At 46.3% G+C, this 20,259-nt stretch overlaps 1 non-coding gene across 1 annotated transcript; it reads left to right on the top strand.

Annotated features, from left to right (window-relative positions):
• Positions 1 to 18,965: 18,965 nt before the first annotated feature.
• On the top strand, positions 18,966 to 19,039 carry Trnat-ugu (transfer RNA threonine (anticodon UGU)). The gene has a single exon. It is a non-coding gene; the product is annotated as a tRNA-Thr (tRNA).
• The last annotated feature ends 1,220 nt before the right edge of the window (positions 19,040 to 20,259 follow it).

The following is a 20,259-nucleotide window of genomic DNA, read 5'->3' as shown; positions in this document are numbered from 1 at the left end:
CTTACATGTGCCAGTCTGCTTTTCATGTCCTCCTTGCTTCATCCATCACACATAATTTTGCTTTCAAGGTAGCAGAATTCCTTCACATCGTCACAAAATAAATCCCATATTTTTGTGTTACGTTTATCAGCTGTTAAGTCGATTATGCGATAGTTATCTGCCCTTTCTAACTTTAGTAATGTGTGGATGATATTTTCCAAAAGTCTGAAGGTATGTCATCAGACTCACAGATTCTACAAACCACTTTGAATAGTCGTCTCGTAGCCATTGCTCCCAATGATTATAGAGTTGTCGAATTAAATTTATCAGTGTCTTCCGTCTCAGTTGATCTGGCCAGAGCAGTGTCACACTGACTAAAACTGGATTGTTCGACAATAGTATAACCATACAACAATGGTTCCTTCCACCTTTTTGACTGAGCAGGAACTGCGTGGTTTTGTGTGCTGAACCAGGGCTGGACGCCGTCTGCTGGACTCCCATCTATTCACTAGCCTTCTGTGAGCGCACGTCGCGATCGGGTCTAGTCGCTGAGAGCTTACTGCGAGGCGTGCGTTGGTGGTGCAGAAGGTAGAACACAGCCCACCAAATACAGAAAACTGGGCCACTGGCCTTTGACACCGTAACTCTGATAACGACCGCCGCACAGCCTCGAAACTATGTAGGTTTACGTAACCAGCAAGGTTGAGCTTCAAAAACCATGCCTTCGCAGTGGAATGGAAAGAATTTAGAGCGAGGCAAAGGGATTCCGCCATATGACTACTCAGAAACACAATATCTACATGTAAATCTATAGCCATACTCTGCAAACCACTGTGAACTGCATGGCAGAGGGTATGTCCCGTTGGAACAGTTATTACGTTTCTTTTTTCGTTCCGTTGTCGTTTGGAGAGCAGGAAGAATTACTGTTTAAACTTCTCTGTGCGCGCTGCAGTTAATCTAATCTTGTCCTCATGTTGTGTACGGGGGTTGTAGCATATTCCTAGAGTCATCATCTCAAGCAGTTTCTTGAAAGTTTGTAAGCAGGCTTTCGCCGGGTAGTTTACGTCTATGTTGAAAAATCTGCCAGTCCAGTCTTTTCAGCTTCTCTGTGACACTCTCCCACGATTCAAACAAACCTATGACCGAAATTTCCTGGCAGATTAAAACTGTGTGCCAGGCCGAGACTCGAACTTGGAACCTTTTCCTTTCGCGGGCAAGGGCTCTACCACCTCAACTACCCAAGCACGACTCACGCTCCGTCCCGACAGCTTTACTTCTGCTAGTACCTCGTCTCCTACCTTCCAAACTGGCAGAAGTAAAGCTGTGAGGACGGGGTGTGAGTCGCGCTTGGGTAGTTCAGATGCTTTCTTGGACCTTGCATCGTTGGATATTTGTAGAATATCTGTACATACATGGCCTACTCACTTGCAGAGGGAGGTGGTAGCAGGGTTTTCTTTTCCTTTAGTCTAGGACGAAAATGGTGTTTAAACTTTCCGGTACTTCTGATGTCTTGTTGCATAAAAAAAGGAAGTGAAATGTGTGAAAATGTTGTGTAAACTTTTATTCAAAGGGTCATCACGATCTGAATTGAATTTATATTGTTTCTAAAAATAAGCATTTTTAAAGCAATTAATTAGTTTCTTATGGTTTTTACCTTCAGCCGGCACGGTAGCTCAGCGTGTTCGGTCGGAGTGGGGGGGGGGGGGGGGGGGGTGTTAGCTACTCTCTGTAACAAAAAACTGAGTGAATAGATCTACGAAGAACCTAAACGGGTGTCATCGCACGTCCGCCTCGAACAAATTCAACGAACAATATAGAACAAAATGATATCAACAACCAACAAAAAGATGGTAGAGCCCTTGCCCGCGAAAGGCAAAGGTCCCGAGTTCGAGTCTCGGTCCGGCACACAGTTTTAATCTGCCAGGAAGTTTCATATCAGCGCACACTCCGCTGCAGAGTGAAAATCTCATTTTGGAAACCTGTGACCATTTGTGCTGCCCTTCTCTGCATACTTTAGATATCCCCTGTTAGTCCTGTTTTGTGTGGTTCCCTCATAGGCCTACAGTGACGAGAAAAAATCGCAACACCAAAAAAAAATTAGTGTAGAGTAATGAAATTTCGGGAACACAATTGTATAGGTGACATATTTAAGTGATTAACAAGCAAGATCACAGCTTAAGCCATTGCATATGTGCAATGCTGGTGCATTAATAACCGGTGTAACCGCCGGAATGTTAAATGCAAGAGTGCAAACGTACATGCATTATGATGCATTGTACAGATGCCAGATGACAGTTTGGAGGATCGAGTTTCATGGCTGTTGCACTTGGTCGGTCAATACAGGGATGGCTGCGCTGTTTGTAGATGATAATGTCGCACATTTACTTGATTGGAGGCAGATCTGGTGTTTGAGCAGGCAAAGGCAACGTGTCGACGATGTGTAGAGTACGTTGGGTTACAACAGCGGTATGTGGGCGAGCGTTATCCTGTTAGAAAACACCCCATGGGCTGCTGTTCACGAATGGCAGCACAGCAGGTCGAATCACCAAATTGACGAACAAATTTTCAATCAGGATGCGTGGGATAATCACGAGAGTAATCCTGCTGCCAAACGAAAAAATGGTTCAAATGGCTCTGAGCACTATGCGACTTAACTTCTGTGGTCATCAGTCCCCTAGAACTTAGAACTACTTAAACCTAACTAACCTAGGGACATCACACACATCCATGCCCGAGGCAGGATTCGAACCTGCAACCACAGCGGTCGCGCCGTTCCACACTGCAGCGCCTAGATCCGCTCGGCCACTCCGGCCGGCGCTGGCAAACGAAATCGCACTCCAGACCAGTACTCGAGTTCCGGTACGGTACGAATTTTCATTGTCGTGATCTGATGGTTGTCCATTCGCAACTGCGAACACATTTCATGTATTCCATAACGACTGTAGTTGCCGCAGTGCTTGTCCTGCGGACTTTGCATCGTAATTCTGAATAACACAGGCGCTGTAATACTGTAATAATAATGTCTCTCTCTCTCTCTGCGAGAGTTACAGTAAGTGTGCGACTACAGGACGTGTACACAGTGAAATAATGAAGTTAGTTTCAGTCCGCGGGGGTGGGCTAGCCGAAGTGGTTAAGGCGACCGCTCGCGATAAGCCGGAAATGCGGTTCTCGCCCGATCCAGCACAAATTCTCTTGTGTCACCAATTAAGTGTACAGTTTATGTCTTATCGTATTCGCAATTTGCCAATACATATTTTTCTGTTTCAGACAGCCCCGGATCGCCTGCAGAGTCTACTCCTTCAGACGTGCCTAGTAGGTGAAAGTAGGGTAAAATCGGATATGCGGATGAAACCGAGTGGCTTCAGATTTCCGTGACTAGTCCTCCTATCTGTCTGATAACCCTCGGAACTAGAAGAAACCGCCTTTCAGCCGTCATGAGCGAACGCCTGTTGCTTTTCCTTCTCGATATTTTTAAAATTTTTTGCTGAAATTTTCACCGATGTCTGCACTTCTTGGAGCAGTACTCAATAAAAAATAGTTAAGTAACTACTTCGAACAATTATGTTTTTCAGTATATTTCAATGTTTGTATGATGCACATAATGTGAATGCTAACTTTCCAACGTCATGTTTTGTTCAATCTTGCACTGTGGGGCAAAATCAGATCTACTGGGTTCGCCAGATTTGGCCCCGAACATTAAAGAATACTTTTTCTCCTGGTGTTTTTATATGTCAGGGATAAAATGTTGTCTGCCAGTCAACAGTTCTGAACCAGAATTTTTTAAGTGTTAAGAAATAAAAACATCAGCAATTTTCCTAGTTATTTCTTTAAAATGTATTATAGGGACAAAACCACGATAGTAAACTGGCCTCTTTTTTATAGGAAGCCGTGGCAAGGAATTACGTACGAAAGACCGACAGGAAAACGTGGTCACAGGATTCAATGATGTCTGCTATCAAGCGGGCAACTGAAACCAGTGGTGTGCCACAATCGCGTCTGGAGGACAGAGTGAAGACAGCTCGGTTGCAAAAGCTTACATCTGAGCCGACAGCAGAAAAACAGCTGGGAAGATATCCTAAAGTACTCACACCCGAACATGGATTGGAGCTTGCTAACCGTTTGTTACTTTTAAAGGGAAGGTTATTTGGAGCCACTTTGTATGACCTAAGAAAACTCACGCATAAACTGGCAGACAAGAATGGTACCCAACATTCTTTTATCAGAGACAAATGCCAGGCAAAGAACCAGGATCTTTAATAAAGTACAAGTTGGCGAATATTTTTTTATTGGAGCCAATTTACAAAAAACCCACTGATATTTATAACGTAGATGAAATGGGAATAGTCACACTCCCAAACAAACCACCCAAAGTTTTGGCCCTAAGGGGCGGAAAACAAGTCAGTTGCATATTTTATGCAGAGGCTGGGGCTTCAGTTACTGTAGAGATTTCAGTATATGCTTCGGGGTATTTCATGCTCCCCATGTTTCTTTTCATCCAAAAGAAAGAAAATAAAATGCCAACGGATGATGCACCACGACGGTCGTTTGCCGCTCATCCTGAATGTGAGTGGATATTATGATTCGAGCGATTTGTTCAGCTCTCAAATCCCTCAGAGAACAAGCCTTTCTTTTTAGTATTGGGTGGTTATTCATCACATGAATATAACCTTGGTCTCATTGAATTAGTCACGTCAAAAAAGTAATTATTTTGTGCTTTCTGCCCCACATCACACATCGTACGTAGTCGTTACACTTTACATTCATGGCGCTTTTGAACGCATATGATGTTATGATCGATAGGCCAGACAATGGATGGTCGTTCACCCAGGTCGAGAAATCTAAATACACTGAAGTGACAGAAATCAGGGGATACCTTCGAATATCGTGTAGGACCTCCTTTTGAGCACCGAAGTTCAGCAGCTCGAAGTGGCACAGACTCAGCAAGTCGTTGGAAGTTCCCTGCAGGAATACTGAGGCACGCTGCCTTTATAGCCGTCCATAAATTGTGAAAGTGCACGAACTGACCTCTCGATTAGGTCCCATAAATGTTCATTTGGGTGCACGTCGGGAAATCTGGTGGCCAAATCTTTTGGCTGAATTGTTCAGAATGTTCTTCAAACCAATTGTGGCACGGTGACATGGCGCATTGTCATCCACAAAAATTCCGTCGCTATTTGCGAACATGAAGTCCATTAATGACTGCAAATGGTCACCAAGTAGCCGAACGTAACTGTTTCCAGTCAATGATCGGTTCAATTGAACCTGAGGACCCTGTCCATTCCATGTAAACACAGTCTACAACATTACGGAGCTACCGTCAGCTTGCACTGTACCTTCTTGACAACTTGGCCCCACGGCATCGTGGGCTCTGCACCGCACTGGAACACTACCATCAGCTCTTACCAACTGAAATCGCGACTCTTCTGATGAGGCCGTGGTTTCCCAGTCGTCGATGATCCAATTGACGTGATAATGAGCACAGGAGAGGCGCTGCGGGCGGCGTCGTGCTGTTAGCAAAGGCACTCGCGTCGGTCGTCTGCTGGCACAGCCCATTTAACATCATACTTCGCCACACTGTCCCACCGAATACATTCGTCATACACATCACATTGATTTATGTGGTTATTTGAAACAGTGTTCCTTGTTTGTTAGCACTGATAGCTCTTCACAAACGCCTCTGCTCTCGGTCGGCAAGTGAAAGCCGTCGGTCACTGCGTAATTATCCGCTCCGATATCTGAGTGGTCACCGGAACGGTAGCTCAGCGTATTCGGTCAAAGGGTTAGCTGCCCTCTGTAATACAAAAAAAAAAAACTGAGTTAATCGATCAACAACAAACTTAAACGGATGTCTTACGACGTCCGCCCCGAGCAGATGCAACGAACAAAAGCGAACAAAATGAAAAGCTGGCACGGTAGCTCAGCGTGTTCGGTCAGAGGGTTAGCTGTCGTCTGAAATTAAAAAAACTGAGTTAACCGATCAACACGAACTTAAACGGATGTCTTACGACGTCCGCCCCGAGCACATGCAACGAACAAAAGGGAACAAAATGAAAAGCTGGCACGGTAGCTCAGCGTGTTCGGTCAGAGGGTTAGCTGTCGTCTGTAATTAAAAAAACTGAGTTAATCGATCAACAATGAACTTAAACGGATGTCTTACGACGTCCGCCCCGAGCACATGCAACGAACAAAAGGGAACAAAATGAAAAGCTGGCACGGTAGCTCAGAGTGTTCGGTCAGAGGGTTAGCTGTCGTCTGTAATTAAAAAAACTGAGTTAATCGATCAACAATGAACTTAAACGGATGTCTTACGACGTCCGCCCCGAGCACATGCAACGAACAAAAGGGAACAAAATGAAAAGCTGGCACGGTAGCTCAGAGTGTTCGGTCAGAGGGTTAGCTGTCGTCTGTAATTAAAAAAACTGAGTTAATCGATCAACAATGAACTTAAACGGATGTCTTACGACGTCCGCCCCGAGCACATGCAACGAACAAAAGGGAACAAAATGAAAAGCCGGCACGCTAGCTCAGCGTGTTCGGTCAGAGGGTTAGCTGTCGTCTGTAATTAAAAAAACTGAGTTAATCGATCAACAATGAACTTAAACGGATGTCTTACGACGTCCGCCCCGAGCACATGCAACGAACAAAAGGGAACAAAATGAAAAGCTGGCACGGTAGCTCAGAGTGTTCGGTCAGAGGGTTAGCTGTCGTCTGTAATTAAAAAAACTGAGTTAATCGATCAACAATGAACTTAAACGGATGTCTTACGACGTCCGCCCCGAGCACATGCAACGAACAAAAGGGAACAAAATGAAAAGCCGGCACGCTAGCTCAGCGTGTTCGGTCAGAGGGTTAGCTGTCATCTGCAATTAAGAAAACTGAGTTAATCGATCAACAACGAACTTAAACGGATGTCTTACGACGTCCGCCCCGAGCAGATGCAACGAACAAAAGGGAACAAAATGAAAAGCTGGCACGGTAGCTCAGAGTGTTCGGTCAGAGGGTTAGCTGTCATCTGCAATTAAGAAAACTGAGTTAATCGATCAACAATGAACTTAAACGGATGTCTTACGACGTCCGCCCCGAGCACATGCAACGAACAAAAGGGAACAAAATGAAAAGCTGGCACGGTAGCTCAGAGTGTTCGGTCAGAGGGTTAGCTGTCGTCTGTAATTAAAAAAACTGAGTTAATCGATCAACAATGAACTTAAACGGATGTCTTACGACGTCCGCCCCGAGCACATGCAACGAACAAAAGGGAACAAAATGAAAAGCTGGCACGGTAGCTCAGAGTGTTCGGTCAGAGGGTTAGCTGTCGTCTGTAATTAAAAAAACTGAGTTAATCGATCAACAATGAACTTAAACGGATGTCTTACGACGTCCGCCCCGAGCACATGCAACGAACAAAAGGGAACAAAATGAAAAGCCGGCACGCTAGCTCAGCGTGTTCGGCCAGAGGGTTAGCTGTCATCTGCAATTAAGAAAACTGAGTTAATCGATCAACAACGAACTTAAACGGATGTCTTACGACGTCCGCCCCGAGCACATGCAACGAACAAAAGGGAACAAAATGAAAAGCTGGCACGGTAGCTCAGAGTGTTCGGTCAGAGGGTTAGCTGTCGTCTGTAATTAAAAAAACTGAGTTAATCGATCAACAATGAACTTAAACGGATGTCTTACGACGTCCGCCCCGAGCACATGCAACGAACAAAAGGGAACAAAATGAAAAGCTGGCACGGTAGCTCAGAGTGTTCGGTCAGAGGGTTAGCTGTCGTCTGTAATTAAAAAAACTGAGTTAATCGATCAACAATGAACTTAAACGGATGTCTTACGACGTCCGCCCCGAGCACATGCAACGAACAAAAGGGAACAAAATGAAAAGCCGGCACGCTAGCTCAGCGTGTTCGGTCAGAGGGTTAGCTGTCATCTGCAATTAAGAAAACTGAGTTAATCGATCAACAACGAACTTAAACGGATGTCTTACGACGTCCGCCCCGAGCAGATGCAACGAACAAAAGGGAACAAAATGAAAAGCTGGCACGGTAGCTCAGAGTGTTCGGTCAGAGGGTTAGCTGTCATCTGCAATTAAGAAAACTGAGTTAATCGATCAACAATGAACTTAAACGGATGTCTTACGACGTCCGCCCCGAGCACATGCAACGAACAAAAGGGAACAAAATGAAAAGCTGGCACGGTAGCTCAGAGTGTTCGGTCAGAGGGTTAGCTGTCGTCTGTAATTAAAAAAACTGAGTTAATCGATCAACAATGAACTTAAACGGATGTCTTACGACGTCCGCCCCGAGCACATGCAACGAACAAAAGGGAACAAAATGAAAAGCTGGCACGGTAGCTCAGAGTGTTCGGTCAGAGGGTTAGCTGTCGTCTGTAATTAAAAAAACTGAGTTAATCGATCAACAATGAACTTAAACGGATGTCTTACGACGTCCGCCCCGAGCACATGCAACGAACAAAAGGGAACAAAATGAAAAGCTGGCACGGTAGCTCAGAGTGTTCGGTCAGAGGGTTAGCTGTCGTCTGTAATTAAAAAAACTGAGTTAATCGATCAACAATGAACTTAAACGGATGTCTTACGACGTCCGCCCCGAGCACATGCAACGAACAAAAGGGAACAAAATGAAAAGCCGGCACGCTAGCTCAGCGTGTTCGGTCAGAGGGTTAGCTGTCATCTGCAATTAAGAAAACTGAGTTAATCGATCAACAACGAACTTAAACGGATGTCTTACGACGTCCGCCCCGAGCAGATGCAACGAACAAAAGGGAACAAAATGAAAAGCTGGCACGGTAGCTCAGAGTGTTCGGTCAGAGGGTTAGCTGTCATCTGCAATTAAGAAAACTGAGTTAATCGATCAACAATGAACTTAAACGGATGTCTTACGACGTCCGCCCCGAGCACATGCAACGAACAAAAGGGAACAAAATGAAAAGCTGGCACGGTAGCTCAGAGTGTTCGGTCAGAGGGTTAGCTGTCGTCTGTAATTAAAAAAACTGAGTTAATCGATCAACAATGAACTTAAACGGATGTCTTACGACGTCCGCCCCGAGCACATGCAACGAACAAAAGGGAACAAAATGAAAAGCTGGCACGGTAGCTCAGAGTGTTCGGTCAGAGGGTTAGCTGTCGTCTGTAATTAAAAAAACTGAGTTAATCGATCAACAATGAACTTAAACGGATGTCTTACGACGTCCGCCCCGAGCACATGCAACGAACAAAAGGGAACAAAATGAAAAGCCGGCACGCTAGCTCAGCGTGTTCGGCCAGAGGGTTAGCTGTCATCTGCAATTAAGAAAACTGAGTTAATCGATCAACAACGAACTTAAACGGATGTCTTACGACGTCCGCCCCGAGCACATGCAACGAACAAAAGGGAACAAAATGAAAAGCTGGCACGGTAGCTCAGAGTGTTCGGTCAGAGGGTTAGCTGTCGTCTGTAATTAAAAAAACTGAGTTAATCGATCAACAATGAACTTAAACGGATGTCTTACGACGTCCGCCCCGAGCACATGCAACGAACAAAAGGGAACAAAATGAAAAGCTGGCACGGTAGCTCAGAGTGTTCGGTCAGAGGGTTAGCTGTCGTCTGTAATTAAAAAAACTGAGTTAATCGATCAACAATGAACTTAAACGGATGTCTTACGACGTCCGCCCCGAGCACATGCAACGAACAAAAGGGAACAAAATGAAAAGCCGGCACGCTAGCTCAGCGTGTTCGGTCAGAGGGTTAGCTGTCGTCTGTAATTAAAAAAACTGAGTTAATCGATCAACAATGAACTTAAACGGATGTCTTACGACGTCCGCCCCGAGCACATGCAACGAACAAAAGGGAACAAAATGAAAAGCTGGCACGGTAGCTCAGAGTGTTCGGTCAGAGGGTTAGCTGTCGTCTGTAATTAAAAAAACTGAGTTAATCGATCAACAATGAACTTAAACGGATGTCTTACGACGTCCGCCCCGAGCAGATGCAACGAACAAAAGGGAACAAAATGAAAAGCCGGCACGGTAGCTCAGCGTGTTCGGTCAGAGGGTTAGCTGTCATCTGCAATTAAGAAAACTGAGTTAATCGATCAACAACGAACTTAAACGGATGTCTTATGACGTCCGCCCCGAGCAGATGCAACGAACAAAAGGGAACAAAATGAAAAGCTGGCACGGTAGCTCAGGGTGTTCGGTCAGAGGGTTAGCTGTCATCTGCAATTAAAAAAACTGAGTTAATCGATCAACAACGAACTTAAACGGATGTCTTACGACGTCCGCCCCGAGCACATGCAACGAACAAAAGGGAACAAAATGAAAAGCTGGCACGGTAGCTCAGAGTGTTCGGTCAGAGGGTTAGCTGTCGTCTGTAATTAAAAAAACTGAGTTAATCGATCAACAATGAACTTAAACGGATGTCTTACGACGTCCGCCCCGAGCACATGCAACGAACAAAAGGGAACAAAATGAAAAGCTGGCACGGTAGCTCAGAGTGTTCGGTCAGAGGGTTAGCTGTCATCTGCAATTAAGAAAACTGAGTTAATCGATCAACAACGAACTTAAACGGATGTCTTACGACGTCCGCCCCGAGCAGATGCAACGAACAAAAGGGAACAAAATGAAAAGCTGGCACGGTAGCTCAGAGTGTTCGGTCAGAGGGTTAGCTGTCGTCTGTAATTAAAAAAACTGAGTTAATCGATCAACAATGAACTTAAACGGATGTCTTACGACGTCCGCCCCGAGCACATGCAACGAACAAAAGGGAACAAAATGAAAAGCCGGCACGCTAGCTCAGCGTGTTCGGTCAGAGGGTTAGCTGTCGTCTGTAATTAAAAAAACTGAGTTAATCGATCAACAATGAACTTAAACGGATGTCTTACGACGTCCGCCCCGAGCACATGCAACGAACAAAAGGGAACAAAATGAAAAGCTGGCACGGTAGCTCAGAGTGTTCGGTCAGAGGGTTAGCTGTCGTCTGTAATTAAAAAAACTGAGTTAATCGATCAACAATGAACTTAAACGGATGTCTTACGACGTCCGCCCCGAGCAGATGCAACGAACAAAAGGGAACAAAATGAAAAGCCGGCACGCTAGCTCAGCGTGTTCGGTCAGAGGGTTAGCTGTCATCTGCAATTAAGAAAACTGAGTTAATCGATCAACAACGAACTTAAACGGATGTCTTATGACGTCCGCCCCGAGCAGATGCAACGAACAAAAGGGAACAAAATGAAAAGCCGGCACGGTAGCTCAGCGTGTTCGGTCAGAGGGTTAGCTGTCATCTGCAATTAAGAAAACTGAGTTAATCGATCAACAATGAACTTAAACGGATGTCTTACGACGTCCGCCCCGAGCACATGCAACGAACAAAAGGGAACAAAATGAAAAGCCGGCACGCTAGCTCAGCGTGTTCGGTCAGAGGGTTAGCTGTCGTCTGTAATTAAAAAAACTGAGTTAATCGATCAACAATGAACTTAAACGGATGTCTTACGACGTCCGCCCCGAGCACATGCAACGAACAAAAGGGAACAAAATGAAAAGCTGGCACGGTAGCTCAGAGTGTTCGGTCAGAGGGTTAGCTGTCGTCTGTAATTAAAAAAACTGAGTTAATCGATCAACAATGAACTTAAACGGATGTCTTACGACGTCCGCCCCGAGCAGATGCAACGAACAAAAGGGAACAAAATGAAAAGCCGGCACGGTAGCTCAGCGTGTTCGGTCAGAGGGTTAGCTGTCATCTGCAATTAAGAAAACTGAGTTAATCGATCAACAATGAACTTAAACGGATGTCTTACGACGTCCGCCCCGAGCACATGCAACGAACAAAAGGGAACAAAATGAAAAGCCGGCACGCTAGCTCAGCGTGTTCGGTCAGAGGGTTAGCTGTCGTCTGTAATTAAAAAAACTGAGTTAATCGATCAACAATGAACTTAAACGGATGTCTTACGACGTCCGCCCCGAGCACATGCAACGAACAAAAGGGAACAAAATGAAAAGCTGGCACGGTAGCTCAGAGTGTTCGGTCAGAGGGTTAGCTGTCGTCTGTAATTAAAAAAACTGAGTTAATCGATCAACAATGAACTTAAACGGATGTCTTACGACGTCCGCCCCGAGCACATGCAACGAACAAAAGGGAACAAAATGAAAAGCCGGCACGCTAGCTCAGCGTGTTCGGTCAGAGGGTTAGCTGTCGTCTGTAATTAAAAAAACTGAGTTAATCGATCAACAATGAACTTAAACGGATGTCTTACGACGTCCGCCCCGAGCACATGCAACGAACAAAAGGGAACAAAATGAAAAGCTGGCACGGTAGCTCAGAGTGTTCGGTCAGAGGGTTAGCTGTCGTCTGTAATTAAAAAAACTGAGTTAATCGATCAACAATGAACTTAAACGGATGTCTTACGACGTCCGCCCCGAGCACATGCAACGAACAAAAGGGAACAAAATGAAAAGCTGGCACGGTAGCTCAGAGTGTTCGGTCAGAGGGTTAGCTGTCGTCTGTAATTAAAAAAACTGAGTTAATCGATCAACAATGAACTTAAACGGATGTCTTACGACGTCCGCCCCGAGCAGATGCAACGAACAAAAGGGAACAAAATGAAAAGCCGGCACGGTAGCTCAGAGTGTTCGGTCAGAGGGTTAGCTGTCGTCTGTAATTAAAAAAACTGAGTTAATCGATCAACAATGAACTTAAACGGATGTCTTACGACGTCCGCCCCGAGCACATGCAACGAACAAAAGGGAACAAAATGAAAAGCTGGCACGGTAGCTCAGAGTGTTCGGTCAGAGGGTTAGCTGTCGTCTGTAATTAAAAAAACTGAGTTAATCGATCAACAATGAACTTAAACGGATGTCTTACGACGTCCGCCCCGAGCACATGCAACGAACAAAAGGGAACAAAATGAAAAGCCGGCACGCTAGCTCAGCGTGTTCGGTCAGAGGGTTAGCTGTCGTCTGTAATTAAAAAAACTGAGTTAATCGATCAACAATGAACTTAAACGGATGTCTTACGACGTCCGCCCCGAGCACATGCAACGAACAAAAGGGAACAAAATGAAAAGCCGGCACGCTAGCTCAGCGTGTTCGGTCAGAGGGTTAGCTGTCGTCTGTAATTAAAAAAACTGAGTTAATCGATCAACAATGAACTTAAACGGATGTCTTACGACGTCCGCCCCGAGCACATGCAACGAACAAAAGGGAACAAAATGAAAAGCTGGCACGGTAGCTCAGAGTGTTCGGTCAGAGGGTTAGCTGTCGTCTGTAATTAAAAAAACTGAGTTAATCGATCAACAATGAACTTAAACGGATGTCTTACGACGTCCGCCCCGAGCAGATGCAACGAACAAAAGGGAACAAAATGAAAAGCTGGCACGGTAGCTCAGCGTGTTCGGTCAGAGGGTTAGCTGTCGTCTGTAATTAAAAAAACTGAGTTAATCGATCAACAATGAACTTAAACGGATGTCTTACGACGTCCGCCCCGAGCACATGCAACGAACAAAAGGGAACAAAATGAAAAGCTGGCACGGTAGCTCAGAGTGTTCGGTCAGAGGGTTAGCTGTCGTCTGTAATTAAAAAAACTGAGTTAATCGATCAACAATGAACTTAAACGGATGTCTTACGACGTCCGCCCCGAGCACATGCAACGAACAAAAGGGAACAAAATGAAAAGCCGGCACGCTAGCTCAGCGTGTTCGGTCAGAGGGTTAGCTGTCGTCTGTAATTAAAAAAACTGAGTTAATCGATCAACAATGAACTTAAACGGATGTCTTACGACGTCCGCCCCGAGCACATGCAACGAACAAAAGGGAACAAAATGAAAAGCTGGCACGGTAGCTCAGAGTGTTCGGTCAGAGGGTTAGCTGTCGTCTGTAATTAAAAAAACTGAGTTAATCGATCAACAATGAACTTAAACGGATGTCTTACGACGTCCGCCCCGAGCAGATGCAACGAACAAAAGGGAACAAAATGAAAAGCCGGCACGCTAGCTCAGCGTGTTCGGTCAGAGGGTTAGCTGTCATCTGCAATTAAGAAAACTGAGTTAATCGATCAACAACGAACTTAAACGGATGTCTTATGACGTCCGCCCCGAGCAGATGCAACGAACAAAAGGGAACAAAATGAAAAGCCGGCACGGTAGCTCAGCGTGTTCGGTCAGAGGGTTAGCTGTCATCTGCAATTAAGAAAACTGAGTTAATCGATCAACAATGAACTTAAACGGATGTCTTACGACGTCCGCCCCGAGCACATGCAACGAACAAAAGGGAACAAAATGAAAAGCCGGCACGCTAGCTCAGCGTGTTCGGTCAGAGGGTTAGCTGTCGTCTGTAATTAAAAAAACTGAGTTAATCGATCAACAATGAACTTAAACGGATGTCTTACGACGTCCGCCCCGAGCACATGCAACGAACAAAAGGGAACAAAATGAAAAGCCGGCACGCTAGCTCAGCGTGTTCGGTCAGAGGGTTAGCTGTCGTCTGTAATTAAAAAAACTGAGTTAATCGATCAACAATGAACTTAAACGGATGTCTTACGACGTCCGCCCCGAGCACATGCAACGAACAAAAGGGAACAAAATGAAAAGCTGGCACGGTAGCTCAGAGTGTTCGGTCAGAGGGTTAGCTGTCGTCTGTAATTAAAAAAACTGAGTTAATCGATCAACAATGAACTTAAACGGATGTCTTACGACGTCCGCCCCGAGCAGATGCAACGAACAAAAGGGAACAAAATGAAAAGCCGGCACGCTAGCTCAGCGTGTTCGGTCAGAGGGTTAGCTGTCATCTGCAATTAAGAAAACTGAGTTAATCGATCAACAACGAACTTAAACGGATGTCTTATGACGTCCGCCCCGAGCAGATGCAACGAACAAAAGGGAACAAAATGAAAAGCCGGCACGGTAGCTCAGCGTGTTCGGTCAGAGGGTTAGCTGTCATCTGCAATTAAGAAAACTGAGTTAATCGATCAACAATGAACTTAAACGGATGTCTTACGACGTCCGCCCCGAGCACATGCAACGAACAAAAGGGAACAAAATGAAAAGCCGGCACGCTAGCTCAGCGTGTTCGGTCAGAGGGTTAGCTGTCGTCTGTAATTAAAAAAACTGAGTTAATCGATCAACAATGAACTTAAACGGATGTCTTACGACGTCCGCCCCGAGCACATGCAACGAACAAAAGGGAACAAAATGAAAAGCTGGCACGGTAGCTCAGAGTGTTCGGTCAGAGGGTTAGCTGTCGTCTGTAATTAAAAAAACTGAGTTAATCGATCAACAATGAACTTAAACGGATGTCTTACGACGTCCGCCCCGAGCAGATGCAACGAACAAAAGGGAACAAAATGAAAAGCCGGCACGCTAGCTCAGCGTGTTCGGTCAGAGGGTTAGCTGTCATCTGCAATTAAGAAAACTGAGTTAATCGATCAACAACGAACTTAAACGGATGTCTTATGACGTCCGCCCCGAGCAGATGCAACGAACAAAAGGGAACAAAATGAAAAGCCGGCACGGTAGCTCAGCGTGTTCGGTCAGAGGGTTAGCTGTCATCTGCAATTAAGAAAACTGAGTTAATCGATCAACAATGAACTTAAACGGATGTCTTACGACGTCCGCCCCGAGCACATGCAACGAACAAAAGGGAACAAAATGAAAAGCCGGCACGCTAGCTCAGCGTGTTCGGTCAGAGGGTTAGCTGTCGTCTGTAATTAAAAAAACTGAGTTAATCGATCAACAATGAACTTAAACGGATGTCTTACGACGTCCGCCCCGAGCACATGCAACGAACAAAAGGGAACAAAATGAAAAGCTGGCACGGTAGCTCAGAGTGTTCGGTCAGAGGGTTAGCTGTCGTCTGTAATTAAAAAAACTGAGTTAATCGATCAACAATGAACTTAAACGGATGTCTTACGACGTCCGCCCCGAGCACATGCAACGAACAAAAGGGAACAAAATGAAAAGCCGGCACGCTAGCTCAGCGTGTTCGGTCAGAGGGTTAGCTGTCGTCTGTAATTAAAAAAACTGAGTTAATCGATCAACAATGAACTTAAACGGATGTCTTACGACGTCCGCCCCGAGCACATGCAACGAACAAAAGGGAACAAAATGAAAAGCTGGCACGGTAGCTCAGAGTGTTCGGTCAGAGGGTTAGCTGTCGTCTGTAATTAAAAAAACTGAGTTAATCGATCAACAATGAACTTAAACGGATGTCTTACGACGTCCGCCCCGAGCAGATGCAACGAACAAAAGGGAACAAAATGAAAAGCCGGCACGGTAGCTCAGCGTGTTCGGTCAGAGGGTTAGCTGTCATCTGCAATTAAGAAAACTGAGTTAATCGATCAACAACGAACTTAAACGGATGTCTTATGACGTCCGCCCCCGAGCAGATGCAACGAACAAAAGCGAACAAAATGAAAAGCCGGCACGGTAGCTCAGCGTGTTCGGTCAGAGGGTTAGCTGTCGTCTGTAATTAAAAAAACTGAGTTAATCGATCAACAACGAACTTAAACGGATGTCTTACGACGTCTGCCCCGAGCAGATGCAACGAACAAAAGCAAACAAAATGAAACGCCGGCACGCTAGCTCAGCGTGTTCGGTCAGAGGGTTAGCTGCCCTCTGTAATACAAAAAAAACTGAGTTAATCGATCAACAACGAACTTAAACGGATGTCTTACGACGTCCGCCCCGAGCAGACGCAACGAACAAAAGGGAACAAAATGAAAAGCCGGCACAGTAGCTCAGGGTGTTCGGTCAGAGGGTTAGCTGTCGTCTGCAATTAAGAAAACTGAGTTAATCGATCAACAACGAACTTAAACGGATGTCTTACGACGTCCGCCCCGAGCAGATGCAACGAACAAAAGGGAACAAAATGAAAAGCCGGCACGCTAGCTCAGCCTGTTCGGTCAGAGGGTTAGCTGTCGTCTGTAATTAAAAAAACTGAGTTAACCGTTCAACAACGAACTTAAACAGATGTCTTACGACGTCCGCCATCAGCAGGTGCAACGAACAAAAGCGAAAAAAATGAGATATTAAAAAGGAAAAAGGTGGTCAGCGTGACGGACTACCGTCTTACGGGCCCGGGTTCGATTCTCGGCTGAGTCGGGGATTTTCTCCGCTCAGGGACTGAGTGTTGTGTTGTCTTCATCATCATTTCATCCACACCCGGTGCGCAGGTCGCCCAATGTGTCGTCGAATGAAGTAAGACTTGCACCAAGTCAAGCGAAAAAAGTGGTCCAACTAAAACATTCATATATGAAGACAGTAACTGTTCTCGAAAGAACAGAATACTGTTGATGACCGTGCAGCTTTTCCCTGGAATAAATGATGACTAACTGAAACCCTCAGCTGCCGACAGGTGTTGTTGCTATACCTCGATGTGGACAGCTGAAAATGTGTGCCCCGACTGAGAATGCGCACAGATTGCCCAAACTCTTACGGGAATCGCCAAAGCGTGTGCGAGTAATGAGTGAATGGGCAAATGTCTATAAGGTACATACACTCCTGGAAATTGAAATAAGAACACCGTGAATTCATTGTCCCAGGAAGGGGAAACTTTATTGACACATTCCTGGGGTCAGATACATCACATGATCACACTGACAGAACCACAGGCACATAGACACAGGCAACAGAGCATGCACAATGTCGGCACTAGTACAGTGTATATCCACCTTTCGCAGCAATGCAGGCTGCTATTCTCCCATGGAGACGATCTTAGAGATGCTGGATGTAGTCCTGTGGAACGGCTTGCCATGCCATTTCCACCTGGCGCCTCAGTTGGACCAGCGTTCGTGCTGGACGTGCAGACCGCGTGAGACGACGCTTCATCCAGTCCCAAACATGCTCAATGGGGGACAGATCCGGAGATCTTGCTGGCCAGGGTAGTTGACCTACACCTTCTAGAGCACGTTGGGTGGCACGGGATACATGCGGACGTGCATTGTCCTGTTGGAACAGCAAGTTCCCTTGCCGGTCTAGGAATGGTAGAACGATGGGTTCGATGACGGTTTGGATGTACCGTGCACTATTCAGTGTCCCCTCGACGATCACCAGTGGTGTACGGCCAATGTAGGAGATCGCTCCCCACACCATGATGCCGAGTGTTGGCCCTGTGTGCCTCGGTCGTATGCAGTCCTGATTGTGGCGCTCACCTGCACGGCGCCAAACACGCATACGACCATCATTGGCACCAAGGCAGAAGCGGCTCTCATCGCTGAAGACGACACGTCTCCATTCGTCCCTCCATTCACGCCTGTCGCGACACCACTGGAGGCGGGCTGCACGATGTTGGGGCGTGAGCGGAAGACGGCCTAACGGTGTGCGGGACCATAGCCCAGCTTCATGGAGACGGTTGCGAATGGTCCTCGCCGATACCCCAGGAGCAACAGTGTCCCTAATTTGCTGGGAAGTGGCGGTGCGGTCCCCTACGGCACTGCGTAGGATCCTACGGTCTTGGCGTGCATCCGTGCGTCGCTGCGGTCCGGTCCCAGGTCGACGGGCACGTGCACCTTCCGCCGACCACTGGCGACAACATCGATGTACTGTGGAGACCTCATGCCCCACGTGTTGAGCAATTCGGCGGTACGTCCACCCGGCCTCCCGCATGCCCACTATACGCCCTCGCTCAAAGTCCGTCAACTGCACATACGGTTCACGTCCACGCTGTCGCGGCATGCTACCAGTGTTAAAGTCTGCGATGGAGCTCCGTATGCCACGGCAAACTGGCTGACACTGACGGCGGCGGTGCACAAATGCTGCGCAGCTAGCGCCATTCGACGGCCAACACCGCGGTTCCTGGTGTGTCCGCTGTGCCGTGCGTGTGATCATTGCTTGTACAGCCCTCTCGCAGTGTCCGGAGCAAGTATAGTGGGTCTGACACACCGGTGTCAATGTGTTCTTTTTTCCATTTCCAGGAGTGTACATAACATATGTAGAATTGTGGACAGTTGGGAATGTGAGTCTCACGGGAAGCGGGCAAGGGATAAGTCCCTGCAGTCGCGCTATTCGTCTGTGTCCTCGGTGGCTCAGATGGATAGAGCATCTGCCATGTAAGCAGGAGATCCCGGGTTCGAGTCCCGGTCGGGGCACACATTTTCATCTGTCCACATTGAGGTATATCACCTGTCGGCAGCTGAGGGTTTCAGTTAGCCATAATTTAAAACATTCATATTTCTTTACTTACTACACGAATATGTAATAAAAAATGGGGTTCCTATTTCAAAAAACGCAGCTGATATCCGTTTGACCTATGGCAGGGCCACCTAGTTAGCCAACCATAGCGCCATCTGGTTTCCCCCTTCAAGCTAGACAAGCTTGACGCTCATTTCGTGAGATATTTGGCCCGGTCACGATCAATGGACCACTCTGTATACACTGAAAAGTACAGATACTTTAAAATTGTAAGTAAGGCGATTTTGCGGTTGGCAAGGTAATGAAGTTATGCGCTGTGTTTCACGATAAATACTTCCTCGTTTTTGGAATTATAGTGGATGCTTTACACTCTAAGAAGCTGCATCCTGCACATTGTAGAGAGACAACACATATTTAAGTTTTTTGCAGACGTATATCGCATCTGCCGCATCACATGCTAGGAGGCCAGAATTCCTATTGCTAAATCGCCACTACGACAGTTCAAGTCGAACCTGAGATCGGCTCTCGTCAAATGTGTTTTTATTTTACTTATTTGGTGAATAGACGCCAAGCCACGCTGCTTTCTGAAAACAGAGGCGGAATCAGTCCCCAAGTTAGTGCCATGTGCCCCGATTTACAACCAACAACAACACTAGAAATATTATTCGCTAAAAGCTATAATTCAGTTCTTTAAAGAAAAATGGCAGGCTGAAATCTGGACACTGAAAATAAATGTATGTATTTCAAATAACTTACACAGTGTTGCCCCCCATGAACCATGGACCTTGCCGTTGGTGGGGAGGCTTGCGTGCCTCAGCGATACAGATGGCCGTACCGTAGGTCAACCACAACGGAGGGGTATCTGTTGAGAGGCCAGACAAACGTGTGGTTCCTGAAGAGGGGCAGCAGCCTTTTCAGTAGTTGCAGGGGCAACAATCTGGATGATTGACTGATCTGGCCTTGTAACACTAACCAAAACGGCCTTGCTGTGCTGGTACTGCGAACGGCTGAAAGCAGGGGGAAACTACGGCCGTAATTTTTCCCGAGGGCATGCAGCTTTACTGTATGGTTAAATGATGATGGCGTCCTCTTGGGTAAAATATTCCGGAGGTAAAATAGTCCCCCATTCGGATCTCCGGGCGGTTAATTTGTTTTAATGCTAAGATAAGGCCTTCAA

This window comes from Schistocerca serialis, chromosome 8, assembly GCF_023864345.2.
Source record: "Schistocerca serialis cubense isolate TAMUIC-IGC-003099 chromosome 8, iqSchSeri2.2, whole genome shotgun sequence".
NCBI lineage: Eukaryota > Metazoa > Arthropoda > Insecta > Orthoptera > Acrididae > Schistocerca > Schistocerca serialis.
The sequence above is the reverse complement of the archived record's forward strand: the minus strand, read 5'-3'. Positions and strand labels throughout refer to the sequence as shown.